We start from the raw sequence: 24,305 nt of genomic DNA, 5'->3' as shown, positions 1-24,305 counted from the left end.
TGAAGATAGGCAACCTTCCAGAAAAAGAATTCAGAATAATGATAGTGAAGATGATCCAGGACCTCGGAAAATCAATGGAGGCAAAGATCCAGAAGATGCAACAAATGTTTAATAAAGATGTATAAGAATTAAACAACAAAGAAACAGAGATGAACAATACAGTAACCGAAATGAAAACTACACTACAAGGAATCAACAGCAGAATAACTGAGGCAGAAGAACGGATAAGTGACCTGGAAGACAGAATGGTGGAATTCACTGCTGAGGAACAGAATAAAGAAAAAAGAATGAAAAGAAATGAAGACAGCCTAAGAGACCTCTGGTACAACATTAAACGCAACAACATTTGCATTATAGGGGTCCCAGAAGGAGAAGAGAGAGAAAAAGGACCTGAGAAAATATCTGAAGAGATTATAGTTGAAAACTTCCCTAACGTGGGAAAGGAAATAGCCAAGCAAGTCCAGGAAGCACAGCGAGTCCCAGGCAGGATAAGAAACACACCAAGACACATAGTAATCAAACTGGCAAAAATTAAAGACCAAGAAAAATTATTCAAAGCAGCAAGGGAAAAACAACAAATAACATACAAGGGAAATCCCATAAGGTTAACAGCTGATTTCTCAGCAGAAATTCTACAAGGCAGAAGGGAGTGGCATGATATACTTAAAGTGATGAAAGGGAAGAACCTACAACCAAGATTACTCTAGCCGGCAAGGATCTCATTCAGATTCGATGGAGAAATCAAAAGCTTTACAGACAAGCAAAAGCTAAGAGAATTCAGCACCACCAAACCAGCACTACAACAAATGCTAAAGGAACTTCTCTAAGTGGGAAACACAAGAGAGGAAAAGAACCTACAAAAACAAACTCAAAACAATTAAGAAAATGCTCATAGGAACATATATATCATTAATTACCTCAAATGTGAATGGATTAAATGCTCCAACCAAAAGATACATGCTTGCTGAATGGATACAAAAACAAGACCCATATATATGCTGTCTACAAGAGACCCACTTCAGACCTAGGGACACATACAGACTGAAAGCAAGGGGATGGAAAAAGATATTCCATGCAAATGGAAATCAAAAGAAAGCTGGATTAGCAATACTCCTATCAGATAAAATAGACTTTAAAAAAAAGAATGTTACAAGAGACAAGGAAGGACACTACATAATGATCAAGGGATTAATCCAAGAAGAAGATATAACAATTATAAATATATATGCACCCAACATAGGAGCACCTCAATACATAAGGCAACTGCTAACATTTGTAAAAGAGGAAATTGACAGTAACACAATAATAGTGGGGGACTTTAACACCTTACTTACACCAATGGACAAATCACCCAAAATGAAAATAAATAAGGAAACAGAAGCTTTAAATGACACAATAGACCAGATAGATTTAATTGATATTTATAGGACATTCCATCCAAAAACAGCACATTACACTTTCTTCTCAAGTGTGCACGGAACATTCTCCAGGACAGATTGCATCTTGGGTCACAAATCAAGGTTCAGTAAATTTAAGAAAACTGAAATCATACAAGCATCTTTTCTGACCACAACGCTATGAGATTAGAAGTGAATTACAGGGGAAACAATGTAAAAAACACAAACACATGGAGGTTAAACACTACGTTACCAAATAATCAAGAGATCACTAAAGAAATGAAAGAGGACATCAAAAAATACCTAGAGACAAATGACAATGAAAACACGACAATCCAAAACCTATGGGATGCAGCAAAAGCAGTTCTAAGAGGGAAGTTTATAGCTATACAAGCCTACCTCAAGAAACAAGAAAAATCTCAAAATAAATAATCTAACCTTACATCTAAAGGAATTACAGAAAGAAGAGCAAACAAAACCCAAAGTTATCAGAAGGAAAGAAATTATAAAGATCAGAGCAGAAATAAATGAAACAGAAACAAACAAAACAATAGCAAAACAATAAAACTAAAATCTGGTTGTTTGAGAAGATAAACAAAATTGATAGACATTAGCCAGACTCATCAAGAAAAAGAGGGAGAGGACTCAAATCAATAAAATTAGAAATGATAAAGGAGAAGTTACAACAGACACCGCAGAAATACAAAGCATCCTAAGAGACTACTACAAGCAACTCTATGGCAATAAAATGGACAAACTGGAAGAAATGGACAAATTCTTAGAAAGGTATAACCTTCCAAGACTGAACCAGGAAGAAATAGAAAATATGAAGAGACCAATCACAAGTAATGAAATTACAACTGTCATTAAAAATCTTCCAACAAAAATAAGTCCAGGACCAGATGCCTTCATAGGTGAATTCTATGAAACATTTAGAGAACAGCTAACACCCATCCTTCTCAAACTCTTCCAAAAAATTGCGGATGAAGGAACACTCCCAAATTCATTCTATGAGGCCACCATCACCCTGATACCAAAACCAGACAAAGATACTACAAAAAAAGAAAATTACAGACCAATACCACTGATGAATATAGATGCAAAAATCCTCAACAAAATACTAGCAAGCAGAATCCAACAACACATTAAAAGGATCATACACCATGATCAAGTGGGATTTATCCCACGGATGCAAGGATTCTTCAATATATGCAAATCAATCAATGTGATACACCATATTAACAAATTGAAGAACAAAAACCATATGATCATCTCAATAGATGCAGAAAAAGCTTTTGACAAACTTCAACACCCATTTATGATAAAAACTCTCCAGAAAGTGGGCATAGAGGGAACCTACCTCAACATAATAAAGGCTATATATGACAAACCCACAGCAAACATCATTCTCAATGGTGAAAAACTGAAAGCATTTCCTGTAAGATCAGGAAAAAGACAAGGATGTCCACTCTCACCACTATTATTCAACATAGTTTTGGAAGTCCTAGCCTTTGCAATCAAAGAAGAAAAAGAAATAAAAGGAATACAAATTGGAAAAGAAGAGGTAAAACTGTCACTGTTTGCAGATGACAGGATACTATACATAGAGAATCCTAAAGATGCCACCAGAAAACTACTAGAGCTAATCAACGAATATGATAAAGTTGCAGAATACAAAATTAATGCACAGAAATCTCTTGCATTCCTATATACTGATGATGAAATATCTGAAAGAGAAATTAAGGAAACACTCCCATTTACCACTGCAACAAAAAGAATAAAATACCTAGGAATAAACCTACCTAGGCAGGCAAAAGACCTGTATGCAGAAAACCATAAGACACTGATGAAAGAAATTAAAGATAATACCAAGAGATGGAGAGATATACCATGTTCTTGGATTGGAAGAATCAATATTGTGAAAATGATTATACTACCCAAAGCAATCTACAGATTCAATGCAATACCTATCAAATTACCAATGGCATTTTTTACGGAACTAGAACAAAAAATCTTAAAATTTGTATGGAGACACAAAAGACCCCGAATAGCCAAAGCAGTCTTGAGGGAAAAAACGGAGCTGGAGGAATCAGACTCCCTGACTTCACACTATACTACAAAGCTACAGTAGTAGAGACAATATGGTACTGGCACAAAAAGAGAAACACAGATCAATGGAACAAGGTAGAAAGCCCACAGATAAACCCACGCACCTATGGTCAACTAATCTATGACAAAGGAGGCAATGATATACAATGGAGAAAAGACAGTCTCTTCAATAAGTGGTGCTGGGAAAACTGGACAGCTACACGTAAAAGAATGAAATTAGAACATTCCGTACCACCATACACAAAAATAAACTCAAAATGGATTAGAGACCTAAATGTAAGACTGGACACTATAAAACTCTTAGAGGAAAACATAGGAAGAACTCTCTTTGACATAAATCACAGCAAGATCTTTTTTGATCCACCTCCTAGAGTAATGGAAATAAAAACAAAAATAAACAAATGGGACCTAATGAACCTTAAAAGCTTTTGCACAGCAAAGGAAACCATAAACAAGACGAGAAGACAACCCTCAGAATGGGAGAAAATATTTGTAAACGAATCAATGGACAAAGGATTAATCTCCAAAATATATAAACAGCTCATACAGCTCGATATTAAAAAAACAAACAACCCAGTCCAAAAATGGGCAGAAGACCTAAATAGACATTTCTCCAAAGAAGACATACTGATGGCCAAGAAGCACATGAAAAGCTGCTCAACATCACTAATTATTAGAGAAATGCAAATCAAAACTACAATGAGGTATCACGTCACACCAGTTAGAATGGGCTTCATCAGAAAATCTACGAACAACAAATGCTGGAGAGGGTATGGAGGAAAGGGAACCCTCTTGTGCTGTTGGTGGGAATGTAAACTGATACAGCCACTATGGAGAGCAGTATGGAGGTTCGTTAAAAAACTAAAAGTAGAATCACCATATGATGCAGCAATCCCACTACTGGGCATATACCCAGAGAAAACCATAATTCAAAAAGACACATGCACCCCAGTATTCATTGCAGCACTGTTTACAATAGGCAGGACATGGAAGCAACCTAAATGCCCATCGACAGATGAATGGATAAAGAAGATGTGGTACATATATACAATGGAATATTAGTCAGCCATAAAAAGGAACTAAACTGGGTCATTTGTTGAGACGTGGATGGATGTACAGACTGTCATTCAGAGTGAAGTAAGTCAGGAAGAGTTAAACAAATACGTATACTAACGCATATATGGGGAATCTAGAAAAATGGTACAGATGAACCAGTTTTCAGGGCAGAAATTGAGACACGGATGTAGAGAACAAACGCATGGACACCAGGGAGGGAAAGCCGTGGGGGGGCGGGGGTGGTGATGGTGTGATGAATTGGGAGATTGGGGTTGACATGTATGCACTGATGTGTATAAAATTAATGACTAATAAGAACCTGCTGTATTAAAAAAAAAACAAAAACCTGAGCCTAGGGGGTTAGGGGAGGGATGGAGTGGGAGGTTGGGGTTAGCAGATGTAGTTTTTGTATATAGAATGGATAAACCACAAGGTCCTACTGTATAGCACAGGGAACTATATTCAGTATTCTATGATAATCCATAATGGTAAAGAATATTAAAAAAAGAATGTATAAAAAATTTTTTTAATAAAAAAAGAAAGTATATGTAGTATATGATCATATGTACATATATGTATCACATGCATATATACATAGATGTATATATTTCCTATTTCTTTGTATGCATAAGAAAAAGACCAGAAAGAAAGTCACCAAAGTACTGTTAATAATTATATTTTTTTCCTTTATAACTTTTCAAATTTTCTAATTTCCTGAAATATCACTACATGCCTTTCATCACCAAGGGAAAAAAAATTACTTTTAAAGTAATTTCAATCAATACAAATACTAGACTCTCTTCAGATTTATCTGTAAGAAGTTATCCATGAATGCCAGTCCTTGACTTTGTCTTTGAACTCTCAGGGAGAGGAGTCACCCTTCCCTATGCCTTTAAGCCATACTCTACAAGGATAAGCAATACACCTGAGTAACACACCCTCTTATCTCTTCATCCTACTGGCAGTCTCATATTTCTTGCTATCATTTCAACTTAAACACCTTACAGGTAACTCATATTTAATTATGTCTGAAAGTAAATACATAACTCTTCCCCCACAGCCCATCTTCTAACAGCCCCATTTCTAGCCATGGCACTAACCTTTCTCCCAATCAGATAGCTTAGAAAGCAGCCTTAATTCATCGCTCCCTTTCCCATTTCAGGTTCATTAATAAAACCTGTTGAAATCTCTCTCCCATCCCATCTTACTCGTCATTCTTACTTCCATCACCATGCAGTCCAGGCCCTGACTGCACTCAGTCAGTAACATGACTGTACCAGTATTCAAGTGGGTTTTCCTGATGCCATTCTCTCCCTTTGCTAAATCACAGCACCTTATACAGAATTTGGATGATGTCATTCCTAGGCTCAAAAACTTTTAAAGCCACCCCCTTTTTTCCATTCCAATCTAAACTTCTTTGCCTGGCTTTTATTAAACCCCATAATTTGGCTCCACCCTTACTACTTAACTTTATTTTCCATTATTTTCCAGTCTCATCGCTCATCAACCAACAGACATGCCATAATCAATCTTACCACCAAGCCCTGATATATCTAAACATAAAAATGGCCCTTCCTTTCCCCTCTACTTATATTTAAAGAACCTAATGAATATTCCCTCTTCTACAAAGCTTTTCTTGATTTCTCCAACCTCATTTATATTTCACTTTTCAGAACTTGTCTAGTGTGTGGTGTGTGTGTGTGTGTGTGTGTGTGTGTGTATAAGTTCTTCACCTTTTCATCCACTGACGGGCACTTAGGTCATATCCACATCTTGGCTAGTGTATATAATGCTGCTTGAACATGGAGGTGCAGATATCTTTTCCAGTTAGTGTTTTTGTTTCCTTTGAATATATTCCCAGAAGTTACTATGTAATTTTGACTCACTGATCAAGTGGACTTTAAGCTTAAAATGGAAGCAGCAGTAGAAAGAGTCCAGATATTACCGTAACTACGAAAGAAGCTGGTGATGCTCTTAAAGAAAAAAATGACAATAATGCGTAGGGTCTAACAAATTATTTACTGCAGAAAAAGAAATGGGAAGGGTGTGAGCAACAATGTGGTCTTAGGTCCCTGCAAACCCATGTCCAGAATATGGTATTAAGTAAAGAAAACTGACATTTTAAAAACAAGTTAATATAATACCACTAAGCGTCGCTGAGAGTTGATGGTATGGGACTCTGAACTGGAATAGAGCGATGGTGGAAAAGGAGAAGCATAAAGAACTGCTGGTTTGCTCTTGCACTGTTGGTGGGAATGTAAACTGATACAGCCACTATGGAGAACAGTATGGAGGTTCCTTAAAAAACTAAAAATAGAATTACCATACGACCCAGCAATCCCACTACTGGGCATATACCCTGAGAAAACCATAATTCAAAAAGAGTCATGTACCACAATGTTCATTGCAGCTCTATTTACAATAGCCGGGATATGGAAGCAACCTACGTGTCCATCGACAGATGAATGGATAAAGAAGATGTGGCACATATATACAATGGAATACTACTCAGCCATAAAAAGAAACGAAATTGAGTTATTTGTAGTGAGGTGGATGGACCCAGAGTCTGTCATACAGAGTGAAGTAAGTCAGAAAGGGAAAAACAAATACCATATGCTAACACATAATATATGAAATCTTAAAAAAAATGGTTTTGAAGAACCTAGGGGCAGGACAGGAATAAAGATGCAGACCTACTAGAGAAAAGACTTGAGGACACGGGGAGGGGGAAGGGTAAGCTGTGACAAAGTGAGAGAGTGGCATGGACATATATACACCACCAAATGTAAAATCGATAGCTAGTGGGAAGCAGCCGCATCGCACAGGGAGATCAGCTCAGTGCTTTGTGACCACCTAGAGGGGTGGGATAGGGAGGGTGGGAGGGAGGGAGATGCAGGAGGGAAGAGATATGGGAATATATGTATATGTATAGCTGATCCACTTTGTTATAAAGCAGAAACTAACACACCATTGTAAAGCAATTATACTCCAATAAAGATGTTAAAAAAAAAAAAAAGAACTGCTGGTTTGGAATATGTTAGAGACTGAAGCTGACATAGAGATAAACTGAGCTGTAATGGGGACTTCGACATTTGGGATATCTGCTAGAATTCTCCCACAGCTAAAAATCAAGGCATCTGATAAATGCCTCGCTTAGCCTTCCATCTCTCACATAGGGAAAGAAACATTCTGGATATGAATGTAACCACTAGGAAGGAATTAGCCGATTAAATGGCAACGATTAATTGGGAAACCTCAGAGTAATTCTGAAGTTGGTTACAATGGCTGGGGATGGGAATGTGGGACATAACTAGGGAACAAAAATTACAAAAAGTTCAGAGAAAAGTAAATCCTGCTTGAGACTATAAAAGGTAAGATATGTCATATGTTTCAGCAAGTTCTCAAGAACAGAACTCTAGTTAAACTAGCCTTGATTAATTTTTTTAAACATCTTTATTGGAGTATAATTTCTTTACAATGTTGTGTTAGTTTCTGCTGTATAACAAAGTGAATCAGCCATATGTATACATATATCCCCTCCCTCTGGAGCCTCCCTCCCACTCGCCCTATCCCACCCCTCTAGGTGGTCACACAGCACAGACAAAGGTGGGTGATCGCTAAAAATCAGCAAGGATTCAGGAGGAACAAGTCTTGCCCAGTAACTTTATTTCTTTTCTTGGCAAATCTACAAGGCAAACAATCTATGTGACTCTCTGAAAGGTACTTAACAAGCTCCACTCTCCAATTCTTTCTAGGGGGATAAGGGAGAAAGATGAAGAAAAATGGGCTGAGTAATAGATGTGTTGATAACTGATTAAGCAACAAAACCCAGAATGCTCATATGAAAGTTCTGCAAGATTCACTGGGCTTAGACAGTTATATTACCAATGAACCAGATAAAGCTTTTGACGACATCCTTATCAAAACATGAGGATGAATAGATCCTAGAGAATAATCAAAAGTGGAGCAGCAGAGTCAGAATCCAAACTAATTTTTACAGAAGGTTAACTTTAACAAGTGAAATTGAATAGAGAGAAGGGAAAAATTATATTTGGATTCAAAAGCAATCAAAGGCTAAGTATAAATTGTGATAAACTGTTATATACATAAAGAACAACTAAAGTTTTTGTTGAATAAAGCTTGCCATAAATTAAAAGTGTGGAATGACTGCCCCCAAAACTTACATGACCTTAATCTTAGGCTGAGTAATAGACATAGGTTAGGAAGAAGCAAGGTGAATACCATACTCTTTGCTGTAATGTTGGGCTCATACCTGGAGAAGTTTTCGATAGTCGGCAATGCCCTATAGACAGTATGAAGGGACAAAGTAAAATGTTCTCGTAATTTGAAAATTAAGTCCTCTCTGGGAGTAATAACAGCATGAAACAAATCAATTAGATAGTAATTCCAAGAAAATGTGTAATTGAAAATATTTGAGAATATCCCAATGCAATCAAAAGTGAGCCGGGTGTACTTTCTGGGAGGCAGGATTAGAATGTGAATTAAGAAAGCTGAAACCTTGTCAATTGCTTTTCTTCTGGCTAAAGGAAAGACTGTGTTAATAGAAGAGTTACATTAATTAAGAGTTACATTAAGAGTTACATTAATCTAGTGGGGGGGAAGCAGGAGTTTAACAAGCAAGGTTTTGCCTGCATTCCCCTAACATTGTCTGAGGTGGAGATGGCTGACCATATCCAGAGCAGTGCTGGGCAGGTGCATCCTTATAAAAGAGAGGCTCCATCAGCTATTCTGGCTTAGTGACACTCCTCATGAGGATGACCCATTTTGATTAGAATGACCACTTCCTACGTAGATTGTTCTACTGAGGTGACAGTGCGCTGCCAAATGATGCAAGCTTCCGTTCTACTCACGGTGATATTAACAAATTCATTAGTTGACATTTTTGTTTCTATGTCAGTCTCCTGGTCACTTGCTAAATGTAAGTAAATTCTAGAATCCTGAGTATTTCTGGACACACACACACACACACACAAACACACAAATTCACATCTATGTACGTGGAAAAGTGAGATCTATATCTTAAATATGACAATCTATATATCCAGATACTACACACCTGTGAAGTTCTGCTTCTCTTTATGACAACTGTAATTTATCTAAAACTGAACCACACATTTTAAGAGAGAAAACTAATGAAATGTAACACATATGGAGGAGAGTGGCCAGGATGGTAAGAAGTCTGGAATCCATGATATTTGAACAAATTAAATGAGCACGCTTAGCCTGAAACAGAGAAGGCATAAGACAGCTGTCCTCAAACATCACTCTTACAGTGATACAAAATTATCTCTAATTCTGTGATGACAACCAGTTGAAAGCTGCATAAGGAAGAACTTTGCAATTTACACTGTTCCATGCCTGGCACATAGAAAAAGCTCAGTAAGTTTTGGCACACGATAAATGTTCACAATGTTAGCTATGATTGGGTTTTAAGATATAAAAAGTGTCATGAGAGAGATATGCACAAGATGCTGTGGGAAAGCAAAGGAGGAGCACCTAACCCTGAACAAGAGGTGAGAGGTCAAGGCAGGCATCCCTGAAAGTGGAGATGCCTAAGCAGAGTACTAAAGAAAGCACAGGAGTTACCCAGAAGAGTATGGGAGAGGGCATTCCAGAAAGTAGCATGTAAGACCCAAGGTCAGAGAATGCTAGAGGTTCAGTACAGCTGCAGAGGTGTGTAGAGGGAGTAATGAAAGATAAGGCTAGAAAAGCAAAAGGGCACCACTTCTTAAAGGGATTCAGGCTCGCATGCCATGTTAAGGAATCTGGAGGTGGCGATGGGGAATCATTGGAAATTTTAACTGTAGGAGTTACATAATCAGATTTACATTTTAGGAGAATCCTTTTGGCAGCCACATAGAAAACGGAAGACAGCAAGACTGGTAGCAGAGAGATGGCTATTTTAGTAATTTGGAGTCCACGTGAAGATACTGACACTGAAAAAGGGCCGAGATGGATAGAATTCAAGAGGTAGTAAGGAGGACTTAATAAATAACTGGATGTGAGGGATAAACAAGAAGAGGAATCAAGGATGATTTCCAGGTTTATGGCTGGGGCAACCAAAGAGAGAATAACATCATGCATTGGAGGAGGTAAGAAGCATGAGAAAGACTCTGGGAAAGGAGAAGATAACATTGACTCTTGCGGAAAACACCCAGGTGGTGATATCTAGGAAAGAGATGGACCATGGAGTCTCAAGCTCAGAAAAGGGTCTGATTTGGAAGTCATCATCACAGGGTTGTCAATGAAGAAGATATCGGAGCTTATGAGATCATCCAGACCCCAGAGTGTGTGGAGTGAGAAGAGGATTGGAGACAGAAGGCTGGAGAACACCAACCACTGAAGAGAATGAAAGTCAGCAATGCTGTGATCTGTTAAGTTTCTTATCTTTAGGCGAGGAACTGAAATCTTTAGGCAAAGACTAAACACCCACTTACCAGGGATTAGAGGGAATTCACAGTAGAGAACTGGACTATTTGACCTCTACAGCATCTTTCAACTCTACAGCATCTTTCAACTCTGAGTCAAAGACTTTAATTCAATCCAGTATTTCTTACAATCTGAGAAAACTTTTTATCACTGTTAACAGAAAAACTAAAATCATACCTATTTTTATTCTTTGGCTTTGTTTGTCCAATGATGAAAAAACATTTTGAAGAACAAGTTTCTTATTTGATAATGTTTTCATAAAGGGAAGGAGGACCTGTGTTGACCTAGAAAGGAAAACACAGGCTCTAGAGCTAATTTCTTATCCTACTTTCCGCTCTATGCGTCCAGTTATATGGCTGGTATCAGGATGCAGTTTTATCCAAACACATGTGCCTACTTATTCTTCCTTTCCCTTTCTGTCACCTTGTACCTGACTGGGACTATACATAATCTATGGTTTTAAGTCTTAACATTTCAGACAGGTAGCTATAACTTTCACTAATATTTAAAGTGTGTTGGTTTCTCTTTCCATTTCTGCTCAATTCTAAAAACAGAGAGACACAGGTACATAAACAAGTTTTTAAACTTAAATCCAGAAATGTTTGATGAAAACAAACTGTCATTTTTGGCACAATACACCCAGGGTATTTTTAGACAACACTACTTGCGGCTCAACTTAACCTTAAAATATGGCACTGGCCCCACCAAGTGGCACCTGGAATGGGTGTTAGAGGTGCTTGACCTCCGTCAACCATATGCCCCTTTTCTCCCGCCCCCCGAAGATGCCTCTCCCGCCCCTTGGCAAGCCTTCGTTTTCTTCCCCTGTCCTGCCTTTCGCTTTCCTCCTGGTAGTGGCCATAGATTTTATTACCACTAATGGCACTAAAGCTAACACAGCTGTCAACACCGCCACCCCCCCCCGCCAGAAATGCAACTGATATACACCTAACTGAGGTCTACAATGAACTTTTCAGTTGTCCTTAGAAAACAATTTAACTATATTCTGTGTCAGTGGCCCAACTCACAGGACAGAAAAAACAAATGGCTGCAGAAAGTAAACCTTTGTGAAAAGAAACCTTGAGTGCTTTTTAGCTCTGGCAGTCTAACGTCGAGACTCAGAATCATGACTTGCAGATGCAGGTTTCTAAATGACCAAAAAAGGTGGAAGCAGGGCAAACTAGAGACAATGGCTGATACCATTTGAAGTTTAGAGTCATGCTAAGTAATTACAATATAATAAGCGCTAGCATAGAGAAGATTAAAAAAAAAAAAGGCTATATCCAGAATAAAAGGACTTTAGCACTAGATATTACAATTCTGGGAAACTTTTAGGGCGCCATAAAACTTGATGGGAAAGGTAAATAATTATGTTCCTACCACAATCCCCTCTCCCTCAAGTCACGTGCTCCTGAAGCCATGCTCTGATGCTGCATTCTCCTTATACGTCAACCCTACTTGCCACGGGCACTCATCAAAGAAAAAGGTTTTAGTGGATTTCTTCTCCTCTATCTCTCTGGCTAATGGTGTCATTACCTTTTCTATTTAATTTCACAAAATGGAAGCAAGAGACATTTATCCCTGGCAGCAGGCTGAGTGCGAAACACAGCAGAGGTGCTTCCACGAGGCTGTAAGAGGCAACAGAAACACTTCCTTACAAAAGCTCAGAGTGCTAAAGCTGAATAAAATAAATATAGAAAAACACAGCAAAAATAAAGTTATTTTATTAGGACAAGTTCGTTTATCTTATCCAGCCTCTTGCCCCAACACTAAAATAATCCCTCAACAGCCTCTTACATTCTATGCTATAATGTTTTCCTGCTGCTTTTTGGCCTGAAAAACTCCTACTCACCCTTCAAGTCTAAGCTCAAACACTACCACCTCCCTGGAAACCTTCTTTGATTCTCCCAGATAGGTGCTCCCTTTCCTTAGGTGCTCCCCTGAGTGCTCCTTCATTACAGCAGCTACACGACACTGCAATTATTTCTAAACCTCTAAGCAGCCCTGCAGGTGCCTGCCTGCTTTCTGAGTGCGCACCATGTCTTTTCATCACTGCATTTCCTGGTACTCGACACGTACCTCATAGGTAATTCACAGAGTCCAAGAACTCCCTAGGTCTCAACATGAAGGGGCATCACCCATCCATCCAAGTCTCTCCTTTCCAATCCCACATGGTTTAGAACTTCATTATCTATCTCCTAGATTATTTAAATTAGTCTCTTCATTGGTCTTCCCATTTCCGGCCCCTCTTCCCTTGAATCCGTTCTGTATACTCTTGCCTCTGTAACATTACTCAAGTATTGATAATACTTTAATTAAATATACCAGGTTGAGCAGTTGATGATGCAGAGAATGAAAAGCTGAAAAAACACCTGTTCCCTAAACTGAATGGGCTCAAGTCCAATAGGGCAGAGAAGTAAATAATTAACATATAATTTATCAGGTGTTGTACGGATGTTACCAACTCATGCTAATCCCTCTGCCTAGCATGTCCTTCACTCATAAATGGTCAATTCCTATTTCACTTTATATAAGAAGCCTTCCTAATCTCTCCAGCCAGAAGCAATCTCTCCTTCCTCTGCTCCCACAGGGCCCTGTTACTTGCTTATCACTTTCTGCTTGAATTACAGTTATCTGTACCCATACATTTTGTCTCTTACTGGATTGAAACTTTCTAAATAGAAGGGCAATACATTTTACTTGTCTCTATTTTGCCATGGTACCTAATACAGTGCCCAGAAAATAGTTGATAAATGTTGAAGTGTGATGATTAACCTCACTAAAATATTGAGTCTGTGATTAATTTAGGATTTGCCAGTATTAAGACTATCAGTGGGTCAAATACATACAATTCAAGACTGAAATTTTTCCACTCTAGCCACAAAAATAGAGAGTCTATTCTGTTTGGCGAGGTAATAGTGGACATATGGAGAATATTCTCAACCAGATTTGAAAGATGTGTCCAAATGAAATGGATCTCTATTGTAAAAAGACAACAAAAGGCAACTCCCTAGTCTTCAAAACCAGACAATTAGCCCCTGCTGGCAAATACAGAAAAATTAAGAAGGACAAACATGGTGTGGTATTTCCATAATGGGGGCAAGTCAATGGACAAATGCTCAGCTAAGTAAAAATGTCCACAACTGAATAAAAACTAAATTTAATAAAATAAGATACTGGCACAAGATAATATTTCAAAAATGGTTCATTAAATAAGCTCTCTGATCTCTCAAATAACACAACTTTCCAGAGGTGAATACTTGCAGCTTATCCATTCTTTAAAATTTATAACCAATTTCCTACAACAGTGCTACTGTAAGATACCCCATCAAGCCCTTGTTAGGATCCCCAATTCTTTAATTTCACTTTTCTTTTTAAGCTAACATTTTATTGTATTGTATTGTACTGTATTGTATTGTATTGTATTGTATTGTATTTTTTGGCTGCCTTGGGTTTCGTTGCTGCACGTGGGCTTTCTCTAGTTGCGGTGAGCGGGGTCTACTCTTCGTTGCGGTGCGCGGCCTCATTGCGGTGGCTTCTCTTTGCAGTGGCTTCTCTTGTTGCGGAGCACAGGCTCTAGGCACACGGGCCTCAGTAGCTGCAGCTTGTGGGCTCCAGGAGCTGTGGTTTGCGGGCTCTAGAGCGCAGGCTCAGTAGTTGTGGCACACGGGCTTAGTTGCTCCACAGCATGTGGGATCTTCCTGGACCAGGGCTCGAACCCCTGCGCCCTGCATTGGCAGGCGGATTCTTAACCACCACTGTGCCACCAGGGAAGTCCTAATTTCACTTTTGAAAAAATATCTGTCCTCCCTCCACCCCATTCCTTCATCATAATTGTTCTAGTTAAATCCAACAGTTGTGTGCAGGATGAGGTAGACAGCAATTTAACTATCATTCACCTGAATCACAAGAATTGAGAATTTAAAACATTTTATGATTTAAAATGCAGAACTAAAGCTCCAACTTCTCAATTTTGACCAAAAAAGAAGTTCAGAGCTCAAAACTATAAGACCTTTTAAGAAAACGCTGGGCTACAATGATATATATCTGCTCCCATTTGGCTTGAATGAAGTCAGAACATTTGATCATATCATTTATTTCAACATTAAAACTGCTTATGGCAAGAACTGTCTCATCAACTAACTTTATAGAAGCCTTAGCAAACTACCTGTAGCAGCTTTTAATCTAAAGACCCGAATTTAAGTTTGCTTTGAGGATTAAGCGAGAAAATGTGTAAAAATGCTTTATAAAACTCTAAAGAACAATACGAATGTAAGGTGTTAGTATTATTCTTACAATAAGCTCTCTCCAAGAGTAAATCCCCCTCTATAGGAAATCAGAAGAGAGCTGAAATATTTCTGTATACTTTTCGCAAGAGAATTTATGCTCTACATCAAAAATGTAAATAACTCCTAAAAAAGGAGGGAGGACAGGGAAGAAAGAAAATTCAGGTGGGACTAGAAGAAGGAGGTAAATTAAATAGCAAAGGAGAAGTTTTTGTAATAAAATAAAGCAATATAAGAGAAAGCAAACCTGGCTCTTAGGAATCAGTTTCTAACTCTGCCACTTAACTATCTACTCATGAGGCCCTGGTCCCTTCACCCCACTAGGCTTCAGTTTCCTTGTTTGTAAGTAGTAGAGATAATAACTCAGAGGGCTGCTGTGGGGATTAAATGGGATAATATTTATATAGAGTATTTAGCACTATATCTGGTGCATGGTAAGTGTTAAGTAAATGATTACTGTTGTTGATAAAATTATTACTAGGGGCTTCCCTGGTGGCGCAGTGGTTGAGAGTCCGCCTGCCAATGCAGGGGACACGGGTTCGTGCCCTGGTCCAGGAAGATCCCACATGCTGAGGAGCAGCTGGGCCCGTGAGCCATGGCTGCTGAGCCTGCGCATCCGGAGCCTGTGCTCTGCAACGGGAGAGGCCACAACAGTGAGAGGCCCGCATACCGAAAAAAAAAAAAATTATTACTAGACCTGCACCCTAACTGGTGACATTCAGAAAGAAAAAGGAGCCAAGAACATGTCAGTGGGGAAGATGATATACAGAGAGCTAAGTCTACATACCACTGTTAGGAGACAGTGTGTGAGAAATACAGATTACACAGAGCGTTTTTCATATTAAATGCACAAATTACTTCCTGTGCCTCCAGGACGGCAGAAGGATCTAGAGAAGCATAGCCAAAATCTCCGAGTCATAAAAGCTGAAGAGCGTTGACTGTACAGAAGAACAAGACCAAGAAAAATCAAAGGTGCTTATTGATGTGTACAGAGGCGTCTCTGATTCCGAACTTTCGACTTTCTAAATATTCATAGACAGAATGAAAGCGAAGCTCCATAGCAAAGACACAGCAACTCTGCTTGCCCAAAATAGATGGTATTAGCATCATGCAGAGTCATTTAAGTTTCTGCCATCTTGTTCTTTATTCTGGGGAAGTGGTTGTATCTGCGGTTGATTTTCAGGTGTTAACCATTATTAACTCCATCATATTTGGTAATTGCAAAAGCAGTAAAAGTGCCCCAAAATTAGGAAGAAGAGGAATAGAATCCCCTCCTGAGGCTGATGTAGAGGTAGCAAATAACTGTAAAAGGTGAAAGAGGAATGGATGCTGCTTTTGCACATGGGCTCAGTGACTTACACACCCGTGGAATCAATAAGAATCAGCAAAAGACAAGGAAGACAGGAAATCTTCCATATGTGTGCCCAGAGAATCAGCACCAATTTGGGTTGTCAGCTGGTCTGGTGTTACTTCAGGGGAAGACAAGGAGCTTGTTTAAGAATTTAAAAGTTGAGCACAGTACAAGTACTACTATCGTAAGCCACAGACAAATTGCCAAAGTTCGAGGCCTTTCTGAATTTACACAACATCAACCTGAATGGTCGGCTCACTATCTGACCTGTACCTGCTAAGGTCTCAGGGAGGCTACCTGTCTCAGTGGACTTTCAATGGAGACAAAACTAGCCTATGGGGCTTCCCTGGTGGCGCAGTGGTTGAGAGTCCGCCTGCCGATGCAGGGGACACGGGTTCGTGCCCCGGTCCGGGAAGATCCCACATGCCGCGGAGCGGCTGGGCCCGTGAGCCATGGCCACTGAGCCTGCGCGTCCGGAGCCTGTGCTCCGCAACGGGAGAGGCCACAACAGTGAGAGGTCCGCGTACGAAAAACAAACAAACAAACAAAAAAACCAAAAAACTAGCCTATGATGGGAAAAGATGCCCCCAAAATTTCTATCAGCAAGGAGGTGAGAGTATGTGTCTGATTTCTCTTTGAGTTTGCCCAACTCACACTCCTTTATACTGAGAATAACCTTTCAAAACAAAACCCGTACTTAAAGGAATGTGGAACTTTTTACAACAAAGCATAGTGGACTTAAAAGCATCTCCCTGAAATTATGGGCTGAAGATGCTGAAAATTTTATTAATCAGGGGGTGGTAAATGGAAATAATATGCCAGCACTGCTAATTCAAGCTGTGTGGAAAAAATTTCTTAAATTTGTTTTGCCATTTTTGTCTTATTGTAATAATATAAATACATGGGCTTTAAATCCTGGTTATTGTTCTGCCACTTTTCCCATTAGGTTTTACAGTCATCAGGGTTTTCTAGAATCTACCACACTCACATAAGGAGAGAACACTTATATTCATTCAGAGACTGTGCCTCTGGAGCTCTACTTAAAACTATGAGTATGGTCGATCAGTGCACTGACAAAGGTCTCCATCTTGCTAGACGGGTAAGGACAGGCAAGTACCCCTACCACTGCCTAGACATACTTTTTTTCCCTAACATTTAAATCCAATTGAGTTTACTGTGATTTCAATACCTAGATAACCAATAACAAATGCGAACCATTCCTGAAACTTCATAAATAAGATCAGTTGGACCATTCATTCAAAAAAGAAGCATTTACTGTGTAGGCCTATACTGGGCCCAGTGCAATTCTATAGCACCTTTTATTTCACAATCCCAGAGAGCTTTCAAAGTTGCCCTAACATAAAGTATCGGTGACTGAACTTCTCTCATTTTAAGCATGTACAACACTCTATTCAAAACACCGATTCAGGCATTATAAATTTAGCTGTTTCTGGAAATAAAAACTGAAAGGGCTGAGAATGACAGTCAATCATTAACTAAATTCCAACTTCACAATTCAATCCAAAAAATACCCAGTGCCAAGTGGTTTAAAAAAATCACAAGCCAAATATACAATGATTCAAACATTCCACTAGGCAAAGGAGCTAATATAGTTATAACTTCTCACTTATAAATCCTTATGGGTATTGCTTCTAGGTAATAAGTCAAATTTATCAAAAGTCCCACTCAATGATTACATTCAATCTGCACCAAGAGCAACTTCCAAAAAGAGATTAAATATCTAACATGCCAAAAATAAGTTATTTACCTGGGTTTTTGCTATCTTGGAGCTCCTTCTAGAAAACAGATCCCTAAATTTAGGTGCCAGAATAATGTATTTTTCCAAATCAAGTCTTTGAAACTACAGACCTGAGAAAAGCCATCAAAAGCGGGAGATAGGGCTTCCCTGGTGGCGCAGTGGTTGGGAGTCCGCCTGCCGATGCAGGGGACAAGGGTTCGTGCCCCGCTCCAGGAGGATCCCACGTGCCGCGGAGCAGCTGGGCCCGTGAGCCATGGCCGCTGAGCCTGCGCGTCCGGAGCCTGTGCTCCGCAACGGGAGAGGCCACAACAGTGAGAGGCCCGCGTACCGCAAAAAAAACAAAAAAACGAACAAACAAAAAAAAACAAAAGCGGGAGATAAAATAAGTAGAGTGGTTAAGCACAGGGATGCAAGTATAAGCCAGAATGCCTGGGTTGGAATCCTTGTTTTACCATTTTCTAGGTACCTCAGTTACCCTGTCTGCAAAATGGGAATAAAAACACCTACTCCATATAGTTGCTGTAAGGATTAAACCCAGGTAGGTTAGTACTGTAAGGGTTTAGAGGCAAGCAGCACTATATGAAGTGTTTGCTTATGATGACTTATATGACGAGCTCATCCAAATCATCTACACAAATGCCTTTCTCTACTGAAAGCCTTCCTTAATTGGTCTAGTAGAATTTAACCCCTCCCTCCTTGGCTTCTCCACAAAATGCATTGTGTACTATAGTTATTGGGTATATTTCCCTCCCATGAGGTTGGAGACAGAGACCACAGTTCATCTGAGTGTACAGGACAGCAAATACTGTTCATTGCTGCCCTTCAGTTTCCTCTCTCTAAACGTTCTGAACAACAATATCCTGTCAATTAGCAGACCTTTACGTGGAGAAAGGAGCTTTACATAATCAGCACACTTAAGTACTGGGCATACCTTGCTAAATGTTCTCTTAAGACTTAAACAAACATTTGAGAGGTTGGAGTGGGGGGGAAGAAGGATTCACTTAATATTTTTATAACTAATGACCAAGGTTATGTTTTTAAATTAATTTTTAAAAATTTCTTATGCTTTAAAAGCTTATTCTCATTTTTTCATTCAAAAAGTCTATGGTGCTTTTAATATAAAAATACAGTAGCATAATTTCTGCATATGTCAAGTCTACTTAATCATAACTTGACCATCTGCTGATTTTAACATTACTTTGAGATGCCAATCTTTCTGGCTTTGATTTGTGCCCTCTTTTCTCTCACAAAAAAGTGCCACACACATACAAAAAAGCTTCCAACTTATCCCAGATCACTGGGAAAACACTTTCTAAAGTGTTATCCTACTTCGCTAACATAATGATGTTGCCCTTACTTTGAGAGGACAGAACTTTTCTGAAAACAAATGGCTGAATTGAGTCTCTTGCTTTGTTACCGCTTTCTACAAAGTACAATTCTTCCTTTGTTTTTATAGCGTCTTACCTATTGAAATTAATTTTTTTCTGGCATAAAAACTGCTGAGGACACCTTCTCAGTTGCACAAATATTCCTGGCCTCTACTCTTTGATTTATTTTAAAACAAACTCAAAAACAAAAGGCTAAAGAAGAATTGCACTCATTTAATGTGGGTTTTCTAAGTCTAATTTTTTCATTCCCCAGTGGCACGGCCTTTCAAAGGATTACACAAACTACACCCAATTTGTTTCTCATTCTAAACATAACCCAACCAAATGGGGAATGTTATCAGCCATCTTAACAAGGAGAACACCACAAAGCTAAAACCAAACCAAAGATCAAACCAAAAAAAAAAATTTTTATCCATTGTACCTCCTTTGAGATTAGGACTTTTTTACATAAAGGTACTTTGACGTACCTGTGCAATGAACAAATGTCATCATAATTTAACATCCTATTTTGGACTAATTTCTCTCCCCTCAAATAGTCACAAGAATGGCCAATTCACATACAATACCTCTCAGCTACTGGGTAGAGAGTATAATAAACTTAATTGTTTTATATATCCTGAGGCATACAAAGAAAGGCTACACAAACACAAAGAGGTTTCCAGTATCTTATATACATTTATGATTGAGACAAAGAACTTTCAAAAACCTGCCCTCAGTAAGCAAAACTGGGCTTAAACCACAATAAACCCTGCCTTTAAGTAGGGAGACCTGACAAGTTTAAGCCCCCAACCCACTCACACCCCCCAAAAGACTAAGTCTCACTCCCTTCTTATAGCTAGGAGGCATAATTAAAACACTTGTAAGTTGTTTCCTCAGACTTTAGTAGTAATAAAGCTAATACTCAGGCCACCTTCTCCGAGCAATCGGCTTCTATCAAAACTTATCACAAGTTGCATGAAATAGACAGGAGCGCTGGTTTTGCATTTTATCAAGTGAATAACAACAGCATCACACTTTTTGGAGAAGCCACTACTCCCAGCACCACCAGCTCTCCCAGCCCCCCTCCCCATTTTTTTTTTTTTATGTCTTTCCTCCAAATTTACAGTCTGAAAAGTGGTCCCACGAAACAAAAGTATCAGTAAACGGGAGTCCACTGGTTTTGAAAATAAAGTTTGTTCTTTTGCTATCAACCTGACAACTTTTTAAAGGTGAAACGTCTCCTCCTCAATCGGGCACAACCTTCCCTATTCCCATACCAAACAACCACTCATTTGCCCCCGATAGTAAATGTGAAAAAAGGGAGTGGGAGAAAATGATGTTGAAAAGAAGGGTCTAGGGTTCCAGTGGTAGGGACGGATTTTGAGACCGGTTTTGAACACTCCGTGTCTTCTGGGAGCTGGGCAGCTTTACTGTGTCTATCTGAGAAATGTTTAGCAATCTGACGCATCAGTTTTTAGGAATGGTACACAAACAGCCCCCACAATCTAAGAGCCATGCCCAGAATCCTTCCCCTCGGTGGCATCGGCTGAGGGCAAGGGAAGGGAGAGCGGGGGATACAGGACAGGATCCGCGACATTTGTTATTGTTTATGAAGCCCAGGCAGGGACCGGGAGCATGGTGCTCGGGGGCCGAGGAGTGGAAGGCGAAAGGAGCAGGGAAGGACAAAGATGCCTCCCGGGGCTCGAGGCCACCTCTCCGGGCACCCGGTGCCAGTACCACCCCGGGAAACAAGAGGGCCAAGGCCGTCGCCGGAGCTTCACCGGAGACATTTCCAGCCCCGAAATTAGCCCGGCTTTCCCTGGACAGCCAAAGACACCTAAGATCGTCTACCGCTCCCGCTCTCAGAGTTGGGGCCGGCGCGGCGAGCCGAGCGCCCCAGCCCCCTCCGCCGCGGAGCGCCGCATCCGCGCACTCACCTGCCTCCGGTCGCTCCAGCGGCCGGCTCAGCCTCCGCACGGGCCGCAACCGACCCGCCGCCAGTCCGCTCCCTTCTGCCCGCTCCGCCCTCGTCCCGCCCCCGAGAGGTGGGACCCGCCGCCGCGCCGGAATCTCGGAGCGGCCTCCCTGAACTCTCGCGAGGCCTCCCTGCTCCGCTTCTAGGTGGCTGGGCCGGTCTGGCTCGGTCCTGACGTCATACGCACCATAGGCGGAAGTAGCCTTCTGTCGTCAACGCAGCCAGCACCCCTACCGCCCCTCCCACCTGCACCTAGTGAATTCGTGACTGACACTGGAGGGGCTGTTTGAAGAGTCACCGTTTCCCTCCCTCATCAGCCTCACCTCACTTCCCTCTTCTCTGCTCAAAGCTAGTTCAGGCCACTCTTGAGAGTGGCCCAGTGTGTTGCCACATTAGTCACGTGTCCTAAATGTCGCCAGAGTTTTTCTTGATGCTTCACAATGCAATGTGAATGTTAGAGGAGGAAAGGGGTTTAGAGATCATTTCAATTATTTTTTTGGAACATAACTGTAGAGCAGAGTAGGAAAATGTGATCAACAAAAATGGATTGACTGACCTAGTTGCCTAGGTAGTAGCTGTGGAGTCTAGAAGCCACCCAGCTTCCTTGATCCTTTTCCTTTTCATCATGACTCAACTGTAGAGACTAGAGAGGGATTCACATTTGGACGAGCTACCAAAGTAACTCCGCGGTATTCATGAAAAACTTGCTTGGGTTATCTTGGAAAATCTAAAATAACTGACAATACTGGGCTGCTTATTTAGGATCAGAGAACTAAGAGGAAAATCACCTGCCTGTAGCATGACTCAGAAAGGATGGCTTTGGGAAAATGATGCGTTTGAGTTTTTATTGGGCAAGCCAAACAAGAGAATAGTTCCCAATTATTGTTGACAAATTATCTTCTATCTGAATAGTGGAGATTTTATTAAATACCATTTACTTGTAGTCTGTTAAGACAGTATACAAAGCTAGTACTGTGCTTGCAGAAAATATAATTCAGAGATGCCAATCATTATCTTTAAGTTTCACCAAGAGCAGGTGACATGTATGAAAGACTTAGGGAAGAATCTTAACATCACTTCTATTTTTTTTTTTCACTCTGTGCTTTTTCATGCATAGCTTGATAGCAGAAAAAGCACTATGTAGTCTGGTAATTAGTGTATTCTTGGGGAAATCAGTTCATTCTATATCATATGGTCATTTTGAGGCTCAAATGACAATTGCCATATGCGAGCATGAGGTTTAATTGTGATCAAACATGCTCGACAGAGGCCTGTACACCTCTCTCCCTCCACCATGCACATACTACTTCAAGTGGGTAGGATTAAGAACAGTTTATGGAGTATTATATAGCAAATTTATGTTTTCAAATGCGCCGTGCTATTTTCATGGAGCTAGAGTAATAGGGACTTGTCTAGGGTGTCAGACTAGGATAACATGAGGCAGGCTAAAGCTTCGACTTTTAGTTTCTTAATTGAGGCCATTCCAAATAAATTCCCCCTGGTTGTTGAAGGTACCTGAACTGAATCAAATTAGATCCAACTGCTCTTTTGGAAGTTTGGTGAAATCTATGGACCCTTTTTCAGAACAGTGTTTTTAAAGGCATAAAATAAACTACCTAGGGCTATAAAGGAAATTGATTATATTAATACACAATTATTAAAATAGTAAAAAATGAGGTTTTGATATAGTTCTGTAGTAGGCAGCTTCTAAGATGATTCCCAATAATCCTCACCTTCTGGTATTTCTGTCTTGCGCAATCCCCTCCTCTTGAGTGTGGGCTGAACCTAGTGACTTGGTTTGGGTTTTTTTGTTTGTTTTTAAGTTTTTCTGACGTGGACCATTTGTCTTTATTGAATTTGTTACAATATTGCTTCTGTTTTATGTTTTGGCTTTTTGGCTGCGAGGCAAGTGGGATCTTAGCTGCCCGACCAGGGATCTAACCTGCATCCCCTGCATTGGAAGACGAAGTGTTCACCACTGGACCACCAGGGAAGTCCCTGTGACTTGGTTTTGAAAAAGAGAATCTGGCAAAAGTGATGGGGTGTTACTTCCATGATTAGGTTACAAAAGACTCTGGCTTCCATCTAGTTCATCTTCTCTTGCTCCACTTCTTACTCACTCTGATGAAAGCCTGCTGTCAGGCTGTGCCCTGTCTTATGGAGAGGCCCACGTGTTACAGAACAGAGCAAGGTCTCCAGTCAACCGCCACTGAGGAATTGAGGCACCCAGTCCAACAACCCATGAGGAACTGAATCCTGCCCACAACCACATGAGTGAGCCTGGAAGCAGACTCTGTCCCAGTGGAACCTCGAGATGACTGCAGCCCCAGCTGACACCTTGACTGAGCCTGGTGAAGGACCCTGAGCCAACAGACCCAGCTAAGCCTTGCCAGATTCCTGGCCCACAGACACTGTGAAATAATATGTATTTGTTTTTTAAGCCACGAATTTGGGGTGACAGTTAATTTATTATACAGCCATAGATAACTAATAGTTATATACTTGCTTCTTTATTAATGCATTAAATTACAAGATCAATACCTACAGTAATTTTGCAG

At 40.1% G+C, this 24,305-nt stretch overlaps 1 protein-coding gene across 2 annotated transcripts in view; it reads right to left on the bottom strand.

Moving 5' to 3' along the window:
• STK38L (serine/threonine kinase 38 like) overlaps positions 1 to 21,815 on the bottom strand; it is a 79,812-nt gene extending 57,997 nt beyond the window's left edge. The window contains exon 1 of one of the 2 annotated variants that reach the window (XM_022577827.3): positions 21,710 to 21,815. The gene's annotated coding sequence lies outside the window, so the exon portion shown is untranslated. The remainder of the gene's footprint in view (positions 1 to 21,709) is intronic. The other variant, XM_089920403.1, reaches the window with a different exon arrangement.
• Positions 21,816 to 24,305: the final 2,490 nt, after the last annotated feature.

The sequence above is a fragment of the Delphinapterus leucas genome, chromosome 11 (assembly GCF_059928025.1).
Source record: "Delphinapterus leucas isolate spDelLeu-1000000601 "Yukka" chromosome 11, BTC_Dleu_Yukka2, whole genome shotgun sequence".
Classification (NCBI taxonomy): Eukaryota; Metazoa; Chordata; class Mammalia; order Artiodactyla; family Monodontidae; genus Delphinapterus; species Delphinapterus leucas.
The sequence above is the reverse complement of the archived record's forward strand: the minus strand, read 5'-3'. Positions and strand labels throughout refer to the sequence as shown.